This window comes from Gordionus sp. m RMFG-2023, chromosome 1 (genome assembly GCF_954871325.1).
Source record: "Gordionus sp. m RMFG-2023 chromosome 1, tfGorSpeb1-WG-v2, whole genome shotgun sequence".
Classification (NCBI taxonomy): Eukaryota; Metazoa; Nematomorpha; class Gordioida; order Chordodea; family Parachordodidae; genus Gordionus; species Gordionus sp. m RMFG-2023.
This window is the reverse complement of record NC_088775.1, coordinates 58729094-58756601: the sequence shown is the minus strand read 5'-3', so window position 1 is coordinate 58756601 and position 27508 is coordinate 58729094. Positions and strand designations below refer to the sequence as shown.

At 26.7% G+C, this 27508-nt stretch overlaps 2 long non-coding RNA genes across 2 annotated transcripts; one reads left to right on the top strand and one right to left on the bottom strand.

Annotated features, from left to right (window-relative positions):
• Window positions 1-2: 2 nt before the first annotated feature.
• Window positions 3-26087, top strand: LOC135922480 (uncharacterized). The gene is made up of 3 exons (XR_010570923.1): window positions 3-45; window positions 21135-21296; window positions 26009-26087. It is a non-coding gene; the product is annotated as an uncharacterized LOC135922480 (long non-coding RNA).
• LOC135923252 (uncharacterized) lies at window positions 1461-1944 on the bottom strand. Its single transcript, XR_010571170.1, has 3 exons — window positions 1816-1944; window positions 1565-1771; window positions 1461-1529 (listed from the first exon to the last, which is right to left on the bottom strand). It is a non-coding gene; the product is annotated as an uncharacterized LOC135923252 (long non-coding RNA).
• Window positions 26088-27508: the final 1421 nt, after the last annotated feature.

Here is a 27508-nt window from a genome sequence, read left to right as displayed (position 1 = left end):
TATAAATTTTAAAATACAGTACCTAACACTTAATTCTCTTATAATGTAATAATTTCCAGTATAAATTTTAAAAATACACTAATTATTCCACCTACATATTATGATATAAATAGTAGCGTAATAATTTCCAGTATAAATTTTAAAATATACTAATTATTTCACCTACTATGTAATTAGAATTATTTTAATTTATTTTAAAAATTAATATGTTTGAGCTATTAGAATTAATTAGTGCAATTTTTGAAATCAAATTACTTAAGCTCTTAAAATAATTATAAGAAAGTATTTATGTTAAGTATTTATGTTATGTTTAGCTATTAGAATTATTTAGTTAATTTTTGAAATCCAATTAGTTAGGTTCTTAAAAAATTATAAGAGAGTATTTATGTTTAAGCTACTTGAGTTATTAGTGTAATTGGGGAGTTATCAAATTGCTAGACTCTTAAAATAATTTTATGAAAGTATTATTTAATAGTTAAACCAAATTGTATGTGGATAATACAGCAAATAGGAATAATGTCATAGAAGTAGAGTATATATAATAATATTAATGTAATAATAAGACTTATCTTTTTCCTTATCTTGAAATGGAATTTATTGAAAGATATATCATGAATCATAATCAGGTATTAATATCTGTAGTGGAATTCCCATAAAATAGTCTGAATCCAATATGTATGAAAAATTCCATATTATATATTCTTCAATCAGATTTTTGTTGGATTGATCTGATGCTGTTGTGGCCATAATTGGATATGTGAAATCAAAATCAAGATCTCTTTTAATGCAATTTTATCATTATTATTGCTAATAGTATATATTCATTATAGATGTGTTTGAATCTATTGAAAATAAAAGATAATCAAAATATAAATTGTAAGCAATATTTGAACTATAAACATATCTATGCCTTCCAGGATTGAATCAATAAGCGGCTTACAAAACTTGAAATTATTAAAGCCATTTTTTTAAGTTTTAATATTATAATAGTTATGGTGGGAGTGAGATATTCCAAATACATTTTTTTCCCTCTCTAAAATTAAAAGAGCCGTAGCAATCGGATCCATAACCTATAAAAACATATATATACATATCATATTTCTTAATTAGCACTAACCATACAATATTCATACATGAACAACTTGTCGTTATCTGAAAATCCCTATAATTCAGATTTATCACATGATTCGTCAAATTTTCAATTCTCCTTAATAAGACTATCTATTAATTACACGGAGTTATAAAAAGTGTTCCATCTTGTTATAACCTGTTTAATCAGATATATTTCGCTGCACAGTTCGAAGATTTCCCATGTTTATTCCACAATAGCTTACACTTTGAAAATGCAATTTTCGAAGTAGTTTTAAAATGGAATCGTTACTGTCAACACTTGTAATGAGATTTAAAGTGAGTGCTGAACACGAATGATTCTTAGTACAATACTATCATTAGTATTTTGATTTTCAAATAGATCAAATAATTTTAGAGGTACTATTTCATCATCCGATTCTTCTCCTTGTTTATATACTCTAATAAATTTTTAATAAATTATAATTTTTTTTACTTGAAATCTTTTATATAATTTCTAGCATTGTCGGTAATACATTTGATCACTTTATTTTGTATCTTATATGTGGTAAAAATTTCAAAGATTATTTTTGTTAGATAATCAAATGTGTTTTTGGTTTAACTATTACAAGCTAATCAGGCTGAAACCCCTCAAGAGTATCTGGGTGTAACCAGTGTACCGTCATTCCTAAATAAGAACCTTCTTAAAGGACAATATTATCAATCTAAAAAATATATTTTATATACCGATGATAAGCTGACCAAGAATCCACAGTTGTACAGACAATTTTTGGGATACACAATAAATCCACTAATTACTTTGCCATGTTGTCATATGCTTTGTTAATTTTTAATACTAGAGTAGGCCTAGACGTCGCATTTTTAGTTGGCTGCAATTTTTTGATAATATTAATAAATGCAGTGCTTTCTACAATTGAAAATGGTTGTAATTCTTCAATTACAAAATTAAAAATAATTCATCAACAGCTGATTGTGCTATTTTTATCTTTGCTGTAGATGGATTCTACATCTCAATGAGTGAGTTGATTGGCTTCAATTTTATTTATTACTATTCAAATGTTCAATATTTTCTTTTATTTGTAAGGAACGTACAGTCAATAATTTTTAATTAAAATATTATTAATTCCTCAATTTTTTTTTTAAAATAACTTAACTTTTTCAATAATTGAAGATAAATCTTTTAAAAATTTAATTGCATTTTTTAATCCTTCACTAAGCTTATTGTCAAGGAAAACATTAAAAATTGAAATTATGATTGCCAAAGATAATTTTTCAATATATTATCTTTTTCAGAATTATCATAAAAAGGAATCAGGAAAAATATCTAGTTCATTTCTCTAAAACAATATTGCTTCATAGTTTTATTCCATACTCAATCTAATATTTTGTTAATCTTGGGTTTTAATGTTGGTTCCCAACCCTATACTATAGTATAATTTTATTGCATATTTAAATTCATGATTAATCTTTTCAAAATATTTTGAGAGAATACTTCTTTTAATGGTTATTTTATCATACCCATGATTTAATATTCTATTATTAAAGTAATGTTTAAAATAATAATATATTAGTTCATCTTTTTACCTACATATGCTTTTTTAAGTTTGATGGATAGAGATCACAAATATCCGGGATCATCACAGGGTTTAAAGGGATCCCTTAAAGAATTTAATTTTTTAAACGTTTGAACCATCATAAAGAAAAATCTTAATTTAAAACGCGTTTTATCGCGTTTTGCTTTATTTTTTTTTAAATTTTATTGTTATTTATTTATTTTCAAAGTTTTTTAGGGGGCTTATGAAAGTAGATATCTAAAACAAAATATCGATATGGGTATCAAATAAAAGCTAATTTAAATATCTTTTGACGGAAAGCGTTCAATATATTGGTCTTGTTGGGTAGGAGGGTGGGTGATAAAAAATAAAAGATATTGATATGGGTATCAAATAAAAGATAATTAAAAATTTTTTTTATTGTAATAATAATAATCATTCAAAGTGGGCGGGTCTAGGACTTGGAGGGGTCAGAAATATTTTTCATCATAAAATATCGATATGGGTATCAAATAATAGCTAATTTAACTATCTTTTTTTTTGAAAGTATTCATTCTTGGTTTTGGGCATGACTTGGTCTAAGGGGTGGATAGAGGGGGAGGGTAAATTATTTATTTTGATATGGGCATCAAATAAAAGGTAATTAAAATATTTTTTATTGTAATAATAATAATCACTTATAGCGGGAGGGTATAGGTCATGGGGGGTCAGGTATTGTTATCAACAAAAATATTGATATGGGTATCAAATAAAAGCTAATTTAAATATCTTTTGATGGAAAGTATTTATTCTTGGTCTTGAGTGGTAGGACTTGGTCTAGATGGCAAATAGAAGAGGGGAGGAAGTAAAAATATTTTTTTGATATAGATATCAAATAAAAGGTAATTAAAATATTTTTTTATTGTAGTAATAATAATCACACAAATTGGGTGGATCTAGGCCCTGGAGGGATCAGGAATATTTTTCAACATAAAATATCGATATTAGTACCAAATAAAAGTTAATTTAAATATCTTTTGACTGAAAGTATTCATTCTTGGTTTTGATGTGTAGGACATGGCCGGGGAGGGGGGGGGGTGGGGGGGGGTTTAAAATATTTTTTTCTTGATATGGGTATCAAATAAAAGGTAATTAAATTATTTTTTATTGTAATAATAATTATCACTCTAAGTGGGTAGATCTACGTCATGAGAGGTCAGGAATATTTTTTAAACACAAAATAACGATATGGGTATCAAATAAAAGGTAATTGAAATCTTTTGAGTAATAATAACTATCACTCTAAGTGGGCGGGTTTAGATCATGGGGGGGGCAGTATTTTTATAAACACAAAATAACGATATGGGCATCAAATAAGAGGTTTAAAATATCTTTTGATTGTAATAATAATTATCACTCAAAGTGGGCGGGTCTAGGCCCTTGGGGTCAGGAATATTTTTATCAACATAAAATATAGATATGGGTATCAAATAAAATTGAATTTAAATATCTTTTGATTGTAATAATTATACTATAAGTAAGCATTTTATACCAAGCTCATCATATAATGTCAATGAATTGATAATTTATTTTTATTCTGATGAAAGTAATTAAATTAATGAATACTTTACTAACTCTAGCTTACTAATTTAACTCTTCATTTTTATATATTTTTTAAACCAGATTTCACCATAGTTTCTAATCCGGCATGCACAAATACCTTATAACGCTTTATAACCATAATAGTTCTTAATGAACCTGAGGGTATAATGATTGCTCAAAAAATAAAAATGGGAAATTCCTATGAATCATTTTACAATATTAAATATATTCTTTCGGAGAGAAAGAAATATAAAATAGGCAACACAATGCAATGGCAAGATAAAAATACCACAAACTCAATAGGCATTAGAATAGAAAATATTTTAGCTAGATTGCCTTCGTTTATTGTCTATTTAATTGATAGGAATAAGAGAGACAATACAAAAATAAAATTAAAAAAATAAAATTATTCATTGGGGATCACTTATTGATCCTAATAAATAAAAATGTAGATCAAATCTATGCCTCTAAATATTGAAGCCAACATTATCCAAATGGGAGTCGAGAAACTATGGGTTGGAACTAATTTGGGAAAAATTGATTCCCCATTTTTAAAAATGAACGTTCACAAATCAATAAAGTTAAACAATTTAACCATTCCTAATAAGACCATCTCCATAATGGCAGCATCAAGAAGTGCATCTTCTATTGTAAATCAATTTACAATTGCCAAAAAAAGTTGCAACAATAAGAGATGCCAATGTTTTAAAAATGGCATGATTATATGGCTTGAAAAAATATATAATAGGGATGATTTGATTGTAAAGAAGTGTAATAATTTAAACTGGGATAATTATAAAATTTGTGAATCGATTGTTTCAAATATAGCCTCCAGAAATTTTGAGATTTTACATATTAGATTAAGTTGAAAGAAAATAATTTTAACATAAGGTTACAATAAATTTTTAAAAGGCATTTACTATATTGAAGCCTAAATATGTTTTATTTAACTTTTATTTGATACCCGTATTGATGTTTTTTGATAATAATAAATTCATGACATCTTAACACGCCCACTTAACGTGATAAAATTGATATATTCAAAAGATTTTTTAATTCTTTTTAGTTGATACCCATATCAATTTTCATAAACTCCCCCACCCCCATTCCCCGTTAAGTCCAACCTTTTAAGATAAGAGTAAATACTTTAAGTCATACGATATTTAAATATTTTGTGTTCATAAAAATATTCCTGAACACATAAGACCTAGATCCACCCACTTAGAGTGATAATTATCATTACAGTCAAAAGATATTCAAATTAGCTTTTATTTGATACCCATATCTATATTTTGTGTTGATAAAAATATTCCTGACTGCCGAGACCTAGATGAGCCCATTAATGGTGAAATGTTGACCTCTAGTTAAAAAGATCTTTTGATTAACTATCGATTGATACCCTATATTCAACATATATACTTTCATAAGCCCCCATAGAATTTTTAAAAAATAAAGCTAAACGCGCGTAAAACGTGTTTTAAATTAAGATTCTTCTTTATCATGGTTCAAACGTGATAATACCGTATAGTTCTTTATCCTTTAAAAAATTAAATTCTTAAAGGGATCACTTTGAAACCCGTGATGATCCCGGATAGTTCTGATCCCTTTAAAAATTACGACACATATATTAAAATAATCATAATAATTTAATAAGTCAAATACAAAAATCTAAAATAAATTATCATGATACTTATAATTATATTATATAAAATATCTATTTAAATAGGAATTTGGAGATTTTGAAGGTATTATACTTTTTGGACACATTTTACATTTGGTCAAGATAAAATTAGTTTATTGAATATTGTATTATGTAATGTTTATTATATTTGAGCCATGGAAATGTTAATTCATCTGATTCTTTTAGAATTAGATGATGATAATGTAATAAGAAGATCGATGCTTACGCTAACTATAAAATATAAATAATAATCAAATTAATAAACTATACTATAGGACAGAAATAGTGGGTGATTAAAAAAAAATCAAATAAAAAAATAACTCTTTTTCTTAAAAATTTTAGAAATATTAAATTCTTATTTTTTAAAATAAAAGGAACGTCTTCATCATTTTTTACAAAAAAAAAGCAATGTTCACGGACGCGTTCAATTTGGACGCGTTCGTTTACAACATTAGTTATTTTCATACCTATATTTTAATGTCTAAAATCAAATTTATAAGATAAATTGTTTAAATTAAAAATGTAATAGGTTGAAATTTAAAAATATAATTATTTAAATCTAAATATTATAGGATATATCTCAAAGGGGGGGAAACAGAGAAACCTCCTTAGGGAATTTGGCTGATCTCGTAATTTAAGCCAAAAACTCCCCCCCCCCCCTCCCACCATCTTTCCTTAAAAATGAATACAATGTATCACTATAAACAAGAATCTGAAAGAAAAATTAGTAAAAGTTAATAGTTTTTTAAAATAACGACGATCCAATCCAAATTTTTAGAAAAAAAAGAAGTGAAAAACTAAAATTATTTATAAAAATATAACATAGCTAAAGGTAAACAATAAGTAGACTGACTTAAAGACTACTAATAAATTTATAATGGAAAAACCCATCTAGAGTACCACCCACCCCTCTCAACAAAAACTATTAAATATTAAATAAAATAAAATAATTATTAAATATTATTTTATGAAAAACACAGTTAAAAAAATTAAGGAGAGGATATGATGGGAAAGAACATCTATGGGAGCTCAGGAAAGAGACTACCGTTGAAGCTTACATAGTCGTAATAGCGTCACTGGAAAAGGCGGGGGCTCGAGCCTCCTGAAAAATTTAAAGGGCCCCCTCAAAATTTGGAATTTTTTTTATACTACTAAAAAAAGAGGCAAGTTAGCTTAAAAAAGGTCATTATAGATATTGTTAGCTAAAAAAATAGGTAATTTTTAAAATAATTTTAATTTTTTTTTGAGTTCTCTAAATCTGTAAAAGCTAGTAACTCCCCTGCAGGAGCTTGGCCAGGAATATTTTCAGGGAGAGGGGAGGGGGCGAATATTTTTTATATTGAAAATAAAATTTTTTGGAGCATCAAATTTTTTTTATTAAAACTAATTACCATATGAATATTATAACCAATCCTATTTTAAATAATAACAATTTCGGACACATAAAAACATATTAGAAAAAAAACAAAATAGTGTTTAAAAAATTTATAGCTAAATTTAGGTAATATGTAAATAACAATAAATACTGGATTAAAATATGATTATTTAAAATGTTAAATAAAATATAGTTCATAAGTAAAAATTTAATAGTCTTTGTGATTGCTCCAATTTTTGAATAATTTGTTTTGTGCTTGGCGTTAAATTTTGATAAATAAGGCTAAACCATTTAACCTATTTTCTGATATGGTACTCCTAATTTAGGTTTTTACTCTCCGTAAAGGATCTTTCATTTGTACTTATCCTTAGTTTCAAAATATATAGTATTTTAATATAATTTAAAAAAAACTCCAAAATATATTTTAAACTTGAAATGCTTTGCGTTTCTCGGAATATTATCTAGTTGACTCTTGTATCAAAAAGATTTATAGGCAATAAAATTTGTAAATTAGATAGGATCATTTGATGAACCACAAATCTTTCATGAATTTGAGTCAAGAATGTGTCCAAAAATAAACTAAAATGTTATTTTATAATAGTCATTAATTGATTCCACATTCATATTGGATAGATTCGCTTGTCTTGGTGCAAGCCGATGCTTGCGGATCTCAAAATCATATAGTTTGGCTTCCTCCTTAACAATCACAATTATTTCATGAAATTCATGATCAATATTATTTCTTAATTTAAGAAGTTACAATATAATTATATTGGCGATTCTAATTATCTTCATCCAAATCTACATTATTCTTTTGAAAGATATTGCACAAAATTTTGTGCAATTAAATAATTGATTTATACTTTTCAATGCAAAAAAGAAAATTGGTCATCTTATTGAATCGGATAAAGTCTCTGCTTCAGATAAAATATTTGGTTCAAACCATTCCGATATTTCTCCAAGAGCACTCAAAATAGGCTTTTCTAGATCAAAAAATGAGATATGCTTGATGTCGAAAACTTCATATGGTTGGGCATGTTTGCAGTTTCTTTCTTCTTGTAGCACAAGAGGTCTCAAAAATAATTATATTAAGCAAATTTTTTCTTTTTTTTCAACATCTCGCGCACTCTAAAAATTTTGCCTAATCATAATTATTAGTAGAAATAAACTAAATAGAATTATACTTAAGCTATTTCTTATACACGGCAGAAAACAGGAATAAGATATGGCTAAGTTAAGTGAATCTTGGGGGGGGGGGATTTTTCCTCTCCCTGCTGGTTATGCGCCAGCGCCTTTGCATAATTGGCTTTGAGGATGGTATGGAGAGACTCGATCTTATCATCGATTTGCTGTAATAGGGAAAATCCCTATGGGAAAAAAACTAGACTGAAAAAACAGAAAAAACTTAACGGGAAAATACTGAAGGAAATAAAACCGCAAAAAAATAAACTTCAGGAAAATATTTTTAGGAAAAAAATCTTTAATTAAAAAACTGTGGGGGAAAAAATATGATATTATTAAAAAGAAATAATTGAATAGTATCTTTTAAATAATATAACATTTTTGAGAATTTCTTGAAAAATTTAAATTAAAATTTTTACATCTGATTAAATATATGCAAAAAAGTCAGAGACCAGGAAACGTTTTGAGTACAAAACTTTGAATATTTTATGAATCGAAACGGAATCGGAACCTTTCTGGAGGTCCAGAACGTTACTAAAATATATTAAAATTTTAATAAGGAAATGGATAAATTTCAATTTGATTATTATTATACTTAGTTTTATAAATAATTATTTAAAAATTTATATTAATTTATTTGTTGATTAATAGATTTATCATATTAATAACGGTTAAACTAAGAGAAATTTTTTTTAGAAAGTTATGAATTACCTATTGCTTTGTAATAATATTAAAAGTTTTCTATGGATTCTAAAAAATGTCCTGAACCCTGGTTTGGCTTAGAATTCTGAAAATTAAAAAATATTAAGGTAAATTTATCAAATTAAATGTTGAATTATAAATAAAATAAAAAAAGCTATTAATAAAAAAAAATTTATTGTCAACTTATTTTTAAAAAGTTATCTCATTAGATATAATAAAATAACGGCTTAACTAAACTATAAATGTCTAGGTAAACTATGAATGTCTAGGTAAACTGCAAATGCCAGGGTAAACTGCAGAGGCTTAGGTAATATTTTTTGATATATTCTCTATTAATTGGAATAAGATCCATTTTCTTATGATATAAATAACTTAAAAATTAAATTATTAGATATATTTAATTATAAATGAATATACATTAATAGTTGTATTTCCTTTTTATCTCATAATAAATAGTCTAAGTCCTTTAATATAATTATATTAAAATATATCATAATTACATTTTAAATTTAAATAATATTAAATCCGCGTGTTGGCATATTATTTAAAAATTTTTTTATAAAATAATAATCCAACTTGCGGAAATAATATTATTGAAATATAAAATGATTGTAATTATTTTTAATATAATTATATTGAAGGATTCAAACTATTTCGATATAAAAGGAAATACAACTATTAATGTATATTCCTTTATAATTGAATTTATCAAATAATTTAATTTTTATAAGTTATTTATATCATAAGAAAATGAATATCACTCTAATTAATAGAGTATATATCAAAAATTTTTACCTGAGTATTTGCAGTTTACCTAGGCCAGAGTTGTCGGCGCTCCTGGAACACCGCTATATTTTTTCAAAAACACCTGTAGAGCCCTCCTTTTTAAAAATGAGGAGCGGGAGCTAGCTCCTTTTAGGGCTGGAGTGGAGGAGCGCCGCTCCACCGCTCCTTTAAATTTAAGGTATAAATTAAATTATTTTTTAAATATTAATAATGTTTGTAAATTAAAATTCAATAAAAATGAAATTTTATTTTATTTAAATTTATCCATTAATAAATGTTGAGCCAAGTTTCATATTGGTTTTTCATCTAATCATTTTAAATATTAAAAATCAAGTTTTTCATTGTTATATTGAAAATTTTTTGGAAAATCTTGTAAGTCATATTAATATTCATTTTATAGATATATAATAAAAAATAGTTTTAGATATTATGGAGAGATCATATAAGAAGAAATTAAAAAAATATTTTAAACTTCTAAAAAATGTTGATCCATGTGATCCAACAAATTTAAGGGCAAAATGCCTTTTGTGGTTAAGTAAAAGTGCTTCATTTTCAAAGCGAGCAGCTTCAATCTAAAAAAGCATTTAAAAGTATAAAATCTTTCTTTTAAATACAAAATGATAACTAGATTTTTTTATTTTGGAATAATTTTTTTTAAAATGGTTATAATTATATTTTGGCAATTCATTATAGTTGAGCCTGGGTTGTTAGATATGATGCTTTTTAAAATATATTTTAATATTTATTTTAATTTTCTCATTACTTGTTCAACCTCCTTTTTTATACCTGAATTAAAAAATATCTTTATAAAATACAATACCCTGCTTCCCTCTAGTGCTCCTGTAGAGCGCTTATTAGTCTGGTCATAGGGGAGAAGCATGGATTTTTTTTAGATTCTAATTTAGAAAATTTATTACTTTTATAGGCTAATAAAAGATTATAAATATTTTGATAGATCATTTAATATAAATAAAATCTTTTGATAAAAAATATGATTTTGTTTCTCGTACCTTCTAAAAAAATGAAAATCAAAGGAGTGGTTATGGAGTGGCGCTCCATTACTTGGAGCGGGAGCTAGCTCCTTTTAAAAATGTAGTAGCGGGAGCGGGAGCTAGCTCCTTTTGAGAAGGTAGGAGTGGGAGCTAGCTACTTTTAAAAAGGAGCGTTAACAACTCTGACCTAGGCATTTGCAGTTTTGTCAAACAAACCCCTTGCAATTATTTTTTTTAATAATACAGATTTTTCTTCCACAGTTTTTTATTTTAAACTTTTTTTCCCTAAAGACTTTTTCTGCAATTTATTTTTGTATAGTTTTTATTTTCTTCATTTTTTCCCTTGTTTTTCTGCGTTTTTTCGGCCATGTTTTTTCCCCACAAGCTTTCTTTCCAGGATTCTCAATTTGTATACAGTTAAAATAATATTATCTCCCCTCTAATAAAGTGAATCGGTTTCCTTTATAGATTCGTGGTTCCCTGGTTCGAAGAAGATTTTGCCCCGAGATGTTAAAATGTAACTTCACAACTCCGTCGTGAATTTGGTTATCCGTGAAACAGGGCTTAACCACGTTATCGATCTCAGATTGCTAATGGGTTTTGATTGAAATTTCAAAACTAATTTGTCAAAAAAATATTTTTATGCTTTGCTTGGTATTTCTCTAGGATTAATTTTCACATCGACCTACAGTGATTGCTAATGGAGTATGCTGTTGAATTTGACTTGAGAATAAATATTTTAAAATTTCTTTTAAATCTTTCAGATTCTTCATTCTACTTATGGTGATAGCTTAATATTTAGTATTCCAAAGTAGAAAGTTACATGTGACTTTACCTTTTTTAGAACTTTAAGTGTAACTAATTACATTTTGAAATTGGTAAATTTTATTTAAAAAAGAGCAATAAGTTTTTATTTGATTTAAAAAATATATATTTTCAATATTTATGTATAAAAGACGTGATATTTTAAGCTTCTTTAAACTAAGCAAACATTATATAGGAGCGCTTGATGCAAGTGAGACATTATATTTAATGCAGTAAATTTAAATTTAATCATATAATACATAATACTGAATGAGATATATATAAATATTTAACATATTTTAAACGTAATTAGATATTTTTGTCATTCCATTCAAAAAATGTATTAGTTAGTTACTAGTTACATTTTTTCAAAGTATAAATAGTTACAGTTATTTTACAAAAATTTAACCTAATTAGAACTACCTAAACTTTGATATTTATTTTGAAATTAAATAATTTCTGTAATGCAAATTAGAGGCCATGCAAAATGACTTAGGACCGTGTAACTTGTACAGAATATTTGCACATTTCTCAAATTTTTTAAGCCGAATCTGGCAAATTTATTTATATTTTATACTCAAAAATCTTTTCGGGCCGGGCCGTGACGACCTATAATTCGTATGCCTTCAGGATAAATTAGACGAGCCTTGCAAGTTGCTTCGAGCTTAGAATACATTTTTTTTTTAATTTTTACAGGCAGGAGAGTTTATAAAATAGAAGGGACAGGCCTGGACTAAAATTTTAAAAAAAATTAGACCGGGTTTAAAAAATATTTATAAATTCTAAAAATTAAAATGAATTCTCATGTTTTATTAAATTAAATGCTGAATAAAAATTCTCTGGGATTCGGATAGTGTACTAAGTGATTTTTTTATTTTAATTAACTTTATAAAAAATATTTTTAATTTTTTTATTAATAATTTCAAGCAGAGCCTAAACATAAAATTTCGTTGTGGCTAGGCTCAGTGAAAAATTGTATATATAGGGACCTCTCCAACTTAAAACTCGATCAAACATTTTTTCTTATTTGGTCAGAGCTGGACTCGCTCCTAGGCCATAAATTATTTTGTTTTCCTAATGATTTTATAAATATTCTTTACAAGAAAAACACCATTTTTATTATTTTTACTTTAGTGCTTATAACTTTTCAGCTTTCATTGAATCGTACCCTCAATCCATAAATTTTCTTAAATTTTAAAGTCGAATAAGATTTATTCATAAAATAATAGTTGGGGTCTGACTTAGATATTAGACCAAAATAGTCAAATCGGTCATCGAACCGCACTTAATATATAAATCTGATACAGGGCTTTAACTCTTATCCAAGTCATCAGAAAATATCTTTATTTTTGATAAACATTGGGGCAAAAATTGCTACAAAACTTGAGGATCTAGGTGCTCACATAGAATATGAATTTAAGTCTACAGATATCGGGGTTTAAAAAAATAGAGGCACCACATATAGAATTAATATTAGTAGTGTTGTTAATTAGTTGGTTGTGTAAAACCCAGACCAGGGGTTTGGATTCAAAAATCAATTAAACAGCTCTGTCGAACCCCAAGCATAGACCCGGGGTTTAAACCCAGGGTCCAGACCTATGGTTCAGACCCATGGTTTAGGCCATAGCTTCAGATAAGCGAAAACTAAGAAAAAATAAATCTCATTTATTAATCTTAAATCTTATATTATTTTATTCTACATTAATTTCATTTTCTAACCATTTAAATATTTGTTTAAATTGTGGTGCTTTTGATTGGAGTCAATTTGATCTAGCCATTTTCTCTTCCAGACTATGTTAAATTCACATATATAATTATTAATTTAATATAGTTAACCCTCTTCAAAACTTTTGTGGGATTTATAGGATATCTACTACAACTTTACAAAATTTCTTAGTTATATTATTGACAATTATCTCTTGAACACGTTATTTTATAAACTTTGCCATAATTATCCTCAACAATCAGCACGCTTTTTTAATATTTTTAAAGTTGTTTATTAATTATTATTTTTTTAGGTACTCATATAGAAATTTAAAAAAAAAATTCTTTTTAAATTAAATTTGACTTTCAACTATAATTAAGATAAAATTTCCTTTTTTTATATATTTTTTGAAGTTAAGTTTATTAATGATTATTTTTCAGTGTTGTGATGATTTAATGAAACATGTTGACGATTAAATTAAAAATAAAACCCATTCAGATAAAAATATTTTGTTTACAAAAATAATTAAAATAACACATTTACTTTTAAAAATTTTAAGTAAATGTTGAGAAAAACATTATTATTTTTTAAAAAATTATAATTATTTTTTAAAAAATTATAATTATTTTTTAATTTTATGTCAATTTTAATTTTAAACTTCTTCAAACCAAGCCGGCAAAAAATCGGCTAGACCAAGTTTTCTAGCTAAAAACTAATACTGGCTTTTCGGGGTTATTCTTAAAAAGATAGAGGCTCAAATTTGGAAGAAATTAATATAAATTAAAAGGTCTTAATGTTAAAGTATTCTTCAGCAAGCGCTTGATGATTGAGCCGAGTTAGTCTCTATGTAGCCATTACCCAATTATAGCAATTACACAAACTATATAAAAAGTGTAAATTAAGTTGTAGAAGGCAGGACACGTATCTAGAACTAGGATGGTATAGCTGGAAATAATCGCTCTGCTAACCACATAATAACTCATTTTAATTCTATTTTTTAGGTATCCTAAGCCCTAGGTAGCCCCGTTTAAAATATTTTTTAACCCTAAGCTGTTTCTTGCAGGGTTTTACTATCTAACCCCAGAAAATTCCATTGCATTTTACTGTTTCTATACTATTAGTAAATAATTTTTATTTGAACTATTTGGAATAACATTAATCATCTGAACCCCGAGTATAAATCCCAGGTCTGAACCCCGGGTTTGAACCACGAGTTTGAACCCCAAATCTAAACCACGGGTCTGAACTGCGGGGCTGGATCCCGGGTCTGTGCTCCGGGTTCGTGCTCAGAGCAGGCCAGAGTACCAAATTGGGTCGTAAATTTCACACCAAGCAAATTAACAACTCTAAACATTAGATTTTGTACCTTAACCAAATCATTTGGCTCTACATTTTCAAGAAAAAGACTTTAACTTCAGGATAGATTTGAGGAAAATCTAGCAGGCACCCATTTGAAATTTAGCTACCCGCAGTAGAAATTTCATTTTCAAAAATGTAATCGAATTGCTGCTAATAAGTGCTATATTTATACAATCTCGTTTAGATCTTAGATATACCTAAATGGAAATAACAACGTGGTAGACACTTTAATTTTATTACATATTAAAATTTGATTCGTTTCATACACGACCTTTTAAATGCAATTGATAAGGCTGTGTTCTAGGTCGGCTTAATTTGGATACTTAATTGCTACTTAATATAGGCTAAAAAGTATTTGATCAAGGACACCCTATTTTAGTTTACTTAAGTATTTGGTGGCATTGCTATTTTTCTTATTTGATTCTTGTTTTTTTTTGGATATGTCTTTTTTATTTTTTGTTTTTTCTTTCATTTTTTTGTTTGTTTTTTTTAAATTTTTTTTAAATTACTTGTTTGGCTATTTAGCCTACTTAAAAGACATAAATAGCCCGTTATTAAGTATTAGCTGACCTAGAGCCTATGCACTTTATTTTTTTTTAAATATTTGAAATTGATAAATAATTTTTAAATATAGATTAAATTTATCAGAAAAAATATATTGATACAATTCGGTATTATAAATATTTCAAAGCAAAATATTTATAATAAGCAGTAACCTGTCTTAAAATTGAGTTGTATCTTCTTATTGATAACTGAAGCTATTTCATTACGGCATAGAAGATAAAACCTTTCATTTGACCATGTATAGATAAGTTTATTTTTATTTTGAGAGAATCCTTGGTTCTTGGTCGATGTTTTCTGGGTACTCTTTTAAGGATTCCTCCATATATACCTTATAAAATGCCTATTCTTGTATTATATCACATATTTCATCAAACTTCCTACTATTAAGATGCTCTCTTTGGTATTAAGGGCCCAATAAATAAGCAGCATTGTAAGCACAACTTTAGATTTTTTCTTTTTTAAATATATTTTTAATTTATTGTTTCCAGATGGAATATAGGATAATGGTATGATATATATGTTCTTCCAAATTAAGCATCTCGTTTTTTATGTAGGTCAAAATAATGCAAAATAGAAATATTTTTATCTTCTGATTAAAAACAATTTTTCGATTTTTTAAACAGATTCTAATGTGTCATGAACCTGTTGGAACACGAAGTTTTTAGATTGAATTAAACTTTGGCAAAATATATAGACTAATGATTTGTGGCATTTATAGTTCAATATAATTTAAAGTGTTTTCTGAGCATTCACATTGGGATGGTCTTGTTTAAGACAATCTGGATGATTGGTGACGGTAAATCCCCAAATGAACTTTGAATTATCTTTATCTTTATATATGGGATCGGTTATAAAATTTGATGTGTATTAAATTGTTGTTTTTGTTATTTTTTGTAAAAATTTTATTATTATTATATAATTTGAGATTAATTTGAATAATAAATGATGATGATGATTTTGTATACGAAATAAAAGAATAAAAAGAATTCGATAATTTACTACAATATTACAATACAAAAATAGCGCAGTCGATAAGTCTAACGGATTCAAACCTGTGTTACAAAGATTGGTACAACTTATTTCAAGAATTTAAAAACACACAACCAAGTTTAACATCATCACAAGAAAAATCTCTGTTATTAACAACAATAGGGTGTAATACTTACAAAATACTGGTAAATTTATGTGCACCTGGTAGTCCGGGAAAAGAGGTATTAGAAATACATAATATTTTAATCAAACATTTTCATCCCAAAACTAATATAATAGTAGAGAGATATATATTTTATCAATATAATCAACAAAATGATGAAAAACTAATAGACTATATACAAAATCTACGAAAATTAGCAACGACTTGTGATTTTGGGGAACATTTAAATACTGCATTAAGAGATAAATTTATATTCGAAATAAAAAATCCAAAAATTTTACAAAGATTACTATCCGAAGACTACATAGACATAAATAAAGCTATTCAGCAGAAAGCTACTGCAGTAGAAACAGCAATAAAAAATACAAAATTAATACAAAATGTTGAAACTAAAATCGATCATTAAGAAGAGGAACATAATGATAATATAAATAAATTAAAAAAGATAATAATGATAATGATAAACAATCAAAATCATATAATAATTTTAATGCGAGCTAAAAAAAACCAAATCCATGTCACTCCTGTGGCGGAAATCACAGAAGGGAATTGTCTTTTTAAGAATGCCACTTGTTATAAATGCAACAAAATTGGGCACATGCTCGAGTCTGTAGAAAAGAAATAGTAAATTTTATTAATAATAAAACAAACGAATATAATTCAGAATTTTGGGTGGATGTCAAAATAAACAACAGCGATATAAGAATGGAATTGGATACTGGAGCTGGAGTCAGTATAATTAATGAAATAGATTGGAAAAATAAACTTAATCATCCTGAATTAACAAATTGCATGCTAAAACTTAAAAGCTATAGAGGAACCAATATACCACTATTAGGTCAAATTGTAGTAAAAGTACAATATAAAGGGCGAACATTAGAACTACCTCTCATAATTACAAAAGGATATACCAAAAATCTAATTGGAAGAAATTGGATAACTAATATTCCCAAGATGACTGAATTACCTGAAAGGACCATACAAATAAATAATATTAATATTCTAAATGAATTTCCTCAATTATTTACCAAAGAATTAGGCTGCTTGAAAGATTTTAAGGCACAAATATATATGAAAAACGAGAAACCAATTTTCTGTAAATCACGTCCCGTACCATAAGCATTAAAAGATAAAGTTGAAGAAGATTTAGATAGATTGCAAAAAATAGGAGTAACAGAGAAAATTAATTATTCACTTTATGCATCACCCATAGTAATTGTACAAAAGAAAGATAAAACATTAAGAATTAGCGGGGATTTTAAAAGAACTATAAATCAAAATATTAATATTGATTCATATCCAATACCTTGAATCCAAGATTTATTAGCCTATTTGGGAAAAGGAGAGGAATTTTCAATATTGGATCTCTCAGATGCCTATTTTCAAATTAAAGTGGGGGAAGAGTCTCAAAAATATCTTGTAATCAATACGCATAGAGGATTATTTAAATATACAAATTTACCTTTTGGTATATCGTCTTCTTCAGCAAAATATTTCAACGAGCCATCGAGAATTTATTAAAAGGTTTTGAAGGAGTAGCTTGTTATTTAGATGATATTATAATAACCAGGAAAAATAGAGAGAAACACGAAACAAATTTAAAAAAGGTACTAAAATGTCTAGATGAAAATGGAATCAAACTAAAAATAGAAAAATGTAAATTCTTCAAACAAAATGTCGAATACTTAGGATACAATATTTCAAAAAACGGAATTACAACTACCGTAAAAAATACTGAGACAGTAAAAAATGCACCAGAACCAACAAATTTGAAACAATTACAGTCCAGCAACATACTATTCAAAATTTATTTCAAATTTTGCAGCCAAAGCCAAACCATTATTTAGAAAAAGTAGTTGTTTAAGATGGACTAATGAATGCAAAGACGCGTATAAAAAATAAAGCAAGAAATAAGTATTACAACATTATCATCCAAAATTACCAATTATATTAGCAACAGATGCATCAGCCATAGGAATTAGGGCAGTAATATCCCATATAGAAGGGGATAAGGAGAGACCAATTGCATTCGCCTCAAGAACGCTAAATGCAGCTGAAAAAATTATAGCCAAATAGAAAGAGAAGCTCTGGCCATCATATTTAGGGTTACAAAATTCGAATTTATATATGGGAAAAAGTTCACATTACAAACAAACCACAAGCCATTAATGAGTTTATTTCATCTAAGAAAAGATATACCAACATCTACTGCCAGAATACAAAGATGGACATTATTATTAGCAGGTTACCAATATGAAATAGAAGTCAAAAGTATAGCAAATGCTGACATGCTATCTAGATTACCCATAAAGGGAACTCCAATATCAAAAGAAGAAACGCTAGATCAAATACAGGTGGGAGAAACACCTTTAAATGCAAGCGAAATTGAAAGAGAAACAATATAGATGGATGGCCAATAAACTATGATGCATGTTTTAGGGAGTATAGCCAAAGGAGAGAGGAAATTACAACAGAGAGAGGTTTATTATGGAGGACTAGAATGATAATGCCACAACAATACCGAAACACCGTGTTGTTGGACATGATACATCAAGGACATATCGGAATGGTAAAAATAAAGATGAGAGCACGACAATATGCGTGGTAGCTTAATATAAACCAAGATATAGAAACATGGGTCGAAAAATGTAGTGAATGCCAGGAACAACACGATATGCCTCAAAAGACAGCAGTTCAAAATTGGCCAAAACCACCAAAAGCATGCATCGAGTACATATTGATTATGCTGGACCATTTCAAAATCATTATTGGTTGGTAGTGATAGATGCTAGCAGTCGCTGGCCAGAAATAGTTCCCATTAGCACTACACCGAAATCACGATAAAAATATTAAGAAATATTTTTGCAAGATTCGGATTTCCCAAGATAATCGTTTCTGATAACGGGCACCAATTCAGCAGCAAAGATTTCAATAATTTTTGTGAAAAAAACGGGATTCAATTAATGCCCGGAAGTCTTTAATCCTCAGACAAACGGCATGGCCGAACGTTTAATTCGAACTTTTAAACAGAGTATGAATAAAAGAAACGAGAGGGATTTAGAAACCAGTCTAGCTATTTTTCTCTACAATTACAGAAATACACCAGGGACAGAAACTGAACAAAGTCCCGCTGAAATACTACTAAAATTTAAACCTAGAGGATTGTTAGATCAAATATTCGAACGGGGGTACAAAAAGGAGAAGTTAGAATACCACAATAAAAAATTCCAGATAAATGAAAAATTTTGGTCGCGCCTTTACTATAATAAAGAAAAAAAATGGGAAGAAGCCATTATTAAAGGCATACTCGGATCACAACGTTATGAAGTAAGTATAGCGGGTAATACGATTATAAGTCATACGGACCAATTAAGGAAAAGAACCGAAAATATATTAATTGAAGAATACGAATTAGAAGAGGGTACTGAAGTAGAAGAGAAAACCGAAGAGATAGTAAACAAAGAGGATGTAATAAAAAATAACGATGAAATGAATTCAAAGGAAAGGGAGGAAGAAACAAGTCAAGATCGATATCCCAAAAGGATATGATCGAAACCAGATCGACTGGGGATAAATGATGTGTATTAAATTGTTGTTTTTGTTATTTTTTGTAAAATGTTTATTTTATTATTATTATATAATTTAAGATTAATTTGAATAATAAAAGATGATGATGATTTTGTATACGAAATAAGAGATTAAAAGAATTCGATAATTTACTACAATATTACATTACAAATTAATATTACTATTTGTTCAATGCCTGATAAAATTTTGAACGTCTTCTTTTTAGCCTGATAAAATTTTAAAAGATAAAGATTTAAAATCATAATTATTTTATGGAACATTCTGTGGTTCCCTTCTAAAAATAATAAAATTTTTAAATTTCCTTGAAACAAATAAAAATATAAGACTTACTCTCAACAAGCCCAAAATGAAAATCTGTTCCTCGAAAACAATTCCATCTATGAAAAAGTTTATTTATTCCATCTACACAATAAACTATAAAATCGATAAGGTCAAAATTAAAAACCCATGCTTAATAAAAATTAATAACATCGCTTTTCCACCCAACAGCTAAAAAATAATTTGTGTGACCCAACAGTAAATAGGGTATGGAAAAATGTATAAATTAACTAACAAAAGTACATAAAGAAATATATTTATTTTGATTTATTTCAGCCAGCTGAAAGATAAATTCTAATTAAATCTTCAAATTATCTGATTTACTGCTCCTTAGGAACTATCCAAATACCATATCGTTTATAATTTTTTTAGAAAAAGATACAAGATTCTTTAGAAAATAAGGTAACTTAGATACAGATAATCCTATTAAAAATGTCAATATACAAGATACATCTTGTATCATTGATCTAGTGTTCGCAATACTGCCCAACTCTGGTAATAATAATTTATTAGTTCGTCTAAAACTTTTTAAAATTTTAATTTAAAATTTAATGCATAGGAAAAAAGGGTGGCTCAGTGTTAACTATAATATAATATATAGTATACCTTTTACGAATAAATAAGTCTTTTAAATTACAGTTGCAAATATTACAAAATTGATGATAATTTTTTACTTTATTATATTTTGACTTTGGCTCACAGAAAATTTGGAAATTCGATTGGAAAGGGGAATGAACAAAGGTAGGCTAATGTTGGCTAATGGAGGAAGGATAGATGCCAAAAAGATTATGATCGTTTTAACAAATGGTCTTTCTCGACCCATCAAACCTAATAAAATAGCGGAAGTTATTCGAACTCAACAGCGTAAGTTATATAGATAATTGTTTAAAACTCATCTCTTCTTTCCAGCTTTAAACTGAAATTAAATTTAATTGTAATAGTAATTGAATTAAAACAGTATTTGAAATTAGTTTATTTTTATTGTAATTTAAAGCTTCTTATATAGCCAAAATTCATGATGTTGATTTTTAATATAAATAATAAAAATAGTAACGATAATGTTCATATTTAATTCAAACATAATAATTAAATACGTTAGGTTAAATGACTAGTCAAATTCTGTCAATTGACCGGCCTGACCGAAGAGGTATTTGATCTGGACAAATAAGGTCAAATACTCTAAAATGTTATTGGTAAATGAATATAGTGATTTAATTAACTAATATGTATTTAAAGCATTATCAATCTAATTAGTTTACAATTTATTTAAAAAATATATTTGTATCATCATGGATAATTTAAATTATAATATAAGATTTTACTATTAAAATATTAGAATTTAATTTTTAAATATAAAAAGGAAATTTTCTCATTATTAATTTGATGAGGATCTCAATATATAAATAAATGTAAAAAATTTTGCTAAAGCATGGTTTGAGAAAATTACTAATTGCCAATTTATATTAAATTATGTACAATTACCCAAACAAGACGGGCTTCGTCAATAAAATGCAAGGAGCAAATATAAATCTGCAGAAAGCTCTGAAAGTAGCTTCTGAAGTAATATTCGTCCTGAAGAAATTACCCAAAATATATTAAATTATAAGAAATATATAGGAAAAATTTATAATCTTAAACTACTCTTTAACATTTAGCTATCTTGTTGTAAATGCAAAGGGATAAATGTGCCTTGGCTCATGTAAAAAACGAGATGCTTTATTTGGAAAACATATAATACAATCATGCCATGATTTTATCCACCTTAAGAAAAAAATTAAGATACGTTTGAAAAAGAAAAAAACAATTCAAATTCATGTGCTAACGCTGATTATTGGATCCCCATTATAAGGGAAGCATCTTACTAGTACTGAGTTTGAGAAAAATGTGATATAGTACAAGAATTATCCATTTTACAAAGTGATAATATAAATATTTTAGTGATATATAAATTTAAGAAGTAAAAAGTGGGGGTATATTTAATAACAAAAATATGTGGAAAGCACTAACTTGCATAAAAAACAATCAGATTTGGGTTTAAGTTGTTTGAACGGGCTTTACAAACTTTGAACATTGATACAAGTGTCTAATATCTTACTAACAATTCCTAGTTATACATACTTCTATTTAGAAAGAAATTTGTCTGTTTGGGGTAATATTCATATGAAGAAAAGAAATCCATTGAAGATCTCGACAACCAGAATATTGGTAAGAATATATCCTAGCCTAAAATTGTTTAATAATATTAAAGAAAGTGATAATATTGAATATAAATTAGAACAAGACTCTGCCATAGAGAGCCAACTATTAATTATAGAATTTTAAAAAATATAATTTAATATTACATAGATTCATTTTTACTATTATATATAAAATAGTTAATGTCTTAAAAAAATTTTATTTAATTTGACAATATTTGCCACATTTTACCATCGGTCAATTGCACAACCCTGATTTTGGTAAATAAATACAAATTTCGAAATTACCCTGCCATAGAGGTGATCGATGAATTTTTTTATATATATTATAAATCCAGTATAAAGATTATGGATTTTTTTATTTATTCACACCAAATATGCATGAATTATGCATTGTGCACTGAATTGACCATCCCAAATTTTCCCCGTTTATTTGACGTGACATCGGACCGTGCCAATTATAGCGGAGTACACCCATTTAGGTTATATTTTATCATTCTTATTTTACCAAATTGTCGCTGCACTGAATTATCTCGACGCATATTTGACCTCGCCAAGTATATTATCGAATATATGAAAACTAAATATTATGTTTGTGCATATATTTAATGATTGATTATACTCAGCTTTGCCAATCACAAAAAAGAAACCACTGATAAACAAAGTAAAAACTATGATGCCATGGTTTAAGCGTGAAGTGGGTCAAGCTGGATATTAATTCTGAAACTTGTGTCAAGCCATTAATTAGAACATTTTAATGCTTTAATCCGTTTGATAAATGAGATAAAAGGAAAAAAAAGTTATTTATTTGATCAGTTTCGTCCACAAAAAATCCATCATATTATTTGTTCTTTGTTTTTAGAATTATAATAGTTAAAATCTCATTATATTTTTAATAGAGTTATATTTGCAAAATTTTAATATAAATTTGAATCACTTATTAAGACGTTAGCATAACCGAGGGAATCAAATTTGTCAATTTCGTAAATATCATTTTAATCGAACAAGAAAATTCTCTTCAAAAAAAGAATATATGTCATTTCTCATGGTTCTAATGTATATAAAAAAAATTGTTTTCATACCAGTTAGCTCCATCAGAAAAATAAAAAATATTTAAAAAATATAAATATAAGTTGATAATTCTTTTAAGAATGACTATTAAATTTTAGAGAAAAATATTTTTTGAAAAAATGCAAAACCAAAATTATATTGAGAAATGTAATCCGGTCAAAAGTATTCAAAGAGGGGGCCTAGAAATATCTCCCAAAATATATACTGAAAAACCCCCTAAAAATTTTCCTTTTTTTACGAAAATCTATTAAACATTTTAGCACATTATCTTTGAGTGTATTTAAATACCACCGTGTATTAAGCAGAACTTAGCATCTGCTCAAAATTAAAGAATCCAATGATTCTTGCTCTTTTAAAGATCAAAAATTGTGATCATGCTATTTTATTTTAAAAAAAATTTGAGGAATTTTTTTTTATTCTTTTTTAAAAAAACATCAAAGGGAAAATCAAATAAGATTTTTTTACCAAAAAACATTTTTTATTTTGCTCAAATATCTTTTTTGAGAATTCTCAAAATTTCAAAGGATTTTTTGCTCAAAATTTTGGGTTATAAAAAATCAAGCTCATTTAATTTTTTAAACCCTGGTGTTATGCAGCTTAATACATAAAGTTTGCCAAACTTGTGAAAGCACTAATTCTATTCATCCCAACTAAAGTTGGGTAATAGTTTGATATGCTAACCTTAACCCGAATTTGAATGGTTAAAGCTAAGCTTAAATCAATTTTGATTGACTAAAGCTAAACTTAGACCTCAATTGCCATATTTGTCATTTAACCTTTTCAATGTTTTTAATTAAATTAGGTATAAATGGATATTTTAAATCTGTTTAACTGGAAATTCAATAATAATGTAATTCAGAAGGGTGACAATTTTCAAAATCGTTAATATAAAACTTTTCCAGTTTTTATTAATAAAAATATATTACAATAAATATTTTAAATATTTTTTAGTTATAATTCAATAATAATGTAATTCAGAAAAGTGTCAATTGTCATATACAAGATTTTAAAACTTTTCTACTGTTTTTTAATGAAAAAATGAATATTTTATTGTGCAAATTCAATAATAAAATAAGTATTGGTGACAATTGTCATATTTGTCATTTGAAAAACTTTCAAATCTTTAAAATAGGTTTAAAACAATTTTTTTTTACATATATTTTCATAATTAAATGGTGGCCTTAAAGAAGTTGTACTATCATTTTCATCTTGGATGGAATGAAGAGTTTGAGATATTGCCAAACAAAATATAATAAATCTTTCATTAATACTATAAAATGGCCAATTTTTGCAATAGTATAAATGAATTTTTTCACAAGATATAATCTATGACCTGCACAATGAACATAGATTGCTCTAGATTTTTCATTATGAAGACGCGTTTGTAAACCATTTATCTTTTTACTAACGGTAAAAACTCCATCATAATATTGAACTCTGTTTTTTTAATGTCTAGACTCTAGAGATATTTAAGTAAATATATATGTGATTAAGTTAAAAATATGTTCAGAATTTGTTTTCGATACTTCATAAAATCCTACATATATTTTATTTAGATTTAAACTAACTTCTGAATCACGTAAACATATCGAAAATTACTCCTATCCATGGTTTAATCTACGATATCGATTAAAATACAGCAGATTTTATAAGTTTCACAAGTCTCCTTTGTAACTGGTGAGACATTATGGTGAGAATTTCATTAGTTATATCATGTGATATCCACTTGCATTTACTGCAGCAATCAATCATTCTTTTAATTCGAATTTATCTTCAGCTCTATGGCACAATAATTTCATAAAATATGAGTCTTCTTCTTTTTGCTATCTTAATGCCAACCCTTGTATTGCGATAAATAGATGATATTGTTTTAATCAATGCGATGCTTTATTGTATTGGATTGCAATTTAGTTTTTAAAATTATTCTATGAGTATTAGTTCCTTTATAGTTTTCCATGCAAAGATATACAGATAAGCGATGTGATGAATCTTCATAAGTTTTTAATAATAATTTATCTATTTTTTAATGGTGGCCAAGCGAGAAAGGATAAAGAGCATAGCAATATAGAAATATTATATTAATTAATATGTTTTTATTCTTTGTTTTATTTTTAGATGAGACATAATAGTTTATCTATTTGGGGGGGGGCACAGTCCCATAAAAATTTGTCAAGGCGAAAGCCCTGCTACTCCAATGTAGGCTGTGGCTATGTTTTATTTAAATTAAGAATCTGTCTTGCGATTTGATACTAAAAATATTAATTACAAATTATTTAAGTTTTCTTTATTAAAAAATAATTTTGAAATAAGATGCTGAGATATATGCTCTTTCAACAAGCAAAAATAATTTGGACATCAAACAATTACTAGAAATCACCGAAAAACCCGCTAATCATCTTAATATATCAAGATATTGTAAAAGTTTAATTAGCTTACATAAATAAGACATATTGTAAAAGCGATATCATTTTGTGTAATACATTATTTATTTTTTTTAGGTTAAAAATTGTCATTGTATAATATTAATAATTAATTTTATATATATTATTTGAGTAAGAAAAAATAAGGCAAATGATATTATATTTGTCATATATGTGAATATATGAGAGGGGCGAATAATAATAAAAAGAAAAAACGAAAAACCTTCGAACAATTTAATCACATTCATTCGTTATTAATTTTTTCACTTTGTTGGATTTGAATATTTTAGTTTTGTTGGTTAATAAAGAAAATGTTTAAATATTGGAATCAAATATATGTTAAAGAAAATGTAATAAATAGTGGAAAATAATCATATATTATTATTAGAAATTATTAATATTTAATAAAATTTCCTAGTGGAATAATTAAGAAATATTTATATTTCTCAAATTGTTGTTAACGACTTTTTTATTCAAATAACTTCGTAATACAAAATTAACTTCCGAAAATTGTTTTATAATGGGCGAAGAAAGTATTTATTTTTGTATGCTATTTATAACACATATACACTTATAAAAAACTAGTAGCTATCCCGTCAAGAATGACAGACGAACAAGGTATTTCTCCTTCTTTTGATGATAGAGAAATCATAAAGATGACTTTTTGCCTAAAATTTTTACCACTTTATTTGTAAAATATTTCTTGATGTGAGTTTTGCATACCTTATTTTAGAATTTGGAAACATTTATATCTGCTATATTAGATCTCAGACTTAAATTGGATTTTTTTGAGTGCCTACCTCTGTCTTATAATATCAGCGTTACAATTATATTAAATAATTTTTAGAAAATGTTCGATGATTATAAAATAAAAGATGATGTATCAATCAGTCAACAATTTATAGAATCAAATACGGACGTATATTTAAACAGAATGTCTTTCCAATTTCTGAAGCTTAAACATATTTAAATGAAGTGAGAATCATGTAAAATAAAAACCCACTAGAATGGTGGAAACTAGACTGAGATCGTTTTTCCGTTTTATCTTAAATGGCGAGAGACAAATGATCATTACAAGGATCTTCAACCCCATATGAGCGACTCTTTTCTGTTGAAGCACATATGGTTACCAAATATAGAATGTCTAGAAAAGAAGATACAATCCGGAAAAATTTATTTTTAAAAAATAGGTTGTTGTCAGATATGTCTTCTACATGATATGAATATTATATTGATTTTCATATAAATATACTATATATGTAGGCTTCTATTTTATCTTACTAATAAAATATGTTTGTCATTTACCTTAGTTAAATTTTACAAAATAAATTTAATATTCGATCTCTTTTAATAAATGGTTAAATAAAATTTTTCTAATTGAATCGAATAA